A 236-nucleotide genomic window follows, 5' to 3' on the forward strand; every position below is an offset into this window, starting at 1 on the left:
GCCATGTTCTCGTTCTTATTCAATTCAGTGTCTTGGTTGGGGCTGTTTGGCGGAGGCGGTGTCCCTTACTAGGAATAATGTCTCCCACATTTTATCCCTGTTCCGATGGTGCGTCTAGCATCGCCAGAGGGCGTGTGGAGGTTTATCTCCGTCGGATCTTGCGGGATTCGGTTGGTGCCGATTTTCGGTGGATCTATTTGCATCTAGTCTTTGTTTAGGTATTTACATGTTTGATC

This window comes from Triticum aestivum, chromosome 7D (assembly GCF_018294505.1).
Source record: "Triticum aestivum cultivar Chinese Spring chromosome 7D, IWGSC CS RefSeq v2.1, whole genome shotgun sequence".
Taxonomy (NCBI): Eukaryota; Viridiplantae; Streptophyta; class Magnoliopsida; order Poales; family Poaceae; genus Triticum; species Triticum aestivum.